General features: G+C 56.7%; 1 non-coding gene across 1 annotated transcript; it reads left to right on the top strand.

Moving 5' to 3' along the window:
* Positions 1-157: 157 nt before the first annotated feature.
* Tc00.1047053491971.10 lies at positions 158-215 on the top strand. The gene has a single exon (XR_008255037.1). It is a non-coding gene; the product is annotated as a spliced leader RNA, 3' partial (transcript).

Genomic DNA, 215 nt, shown 5'->3' with positions numbered 1-215 from the left:
ACGCCGTCCACGGCGCTATCCCGGGGCCGACGTCCCGGACCCTGACCCCTCCCCAGTGTGGCCTGGGAGGGGGGGGGGGGGTTTTTGTACACGGTCCCAAGTGCCGCGAAGGACCCCTCATCAAAATTGAAAACCGTTGTGGAACACAACTCCTTTCAACTAACGCTATTATTGATACAGTTTCTGTACTATATTGTACGCGAAGCTTCCAACCC

This window comes from Trypanosoma cruzi (assembly GCF_000209065.1).
Source record: "Trypanosoma cruzi strain CL Brener chromosome Unknown tcruzi_1047053491971, whole genome shotgun sequence".
NCBI lineage: Eukaryota > Euglenozoa > Kinetoplastea > Trypanosomatida > Trypanosomatidae > Trypanosoma > Trypanosoma cruzi.
The sequence above is the reverse complement of the archived record's forward strand: the minus strand, read 5'-3'. Positions and strand labels throughout refer to the sequence as shown.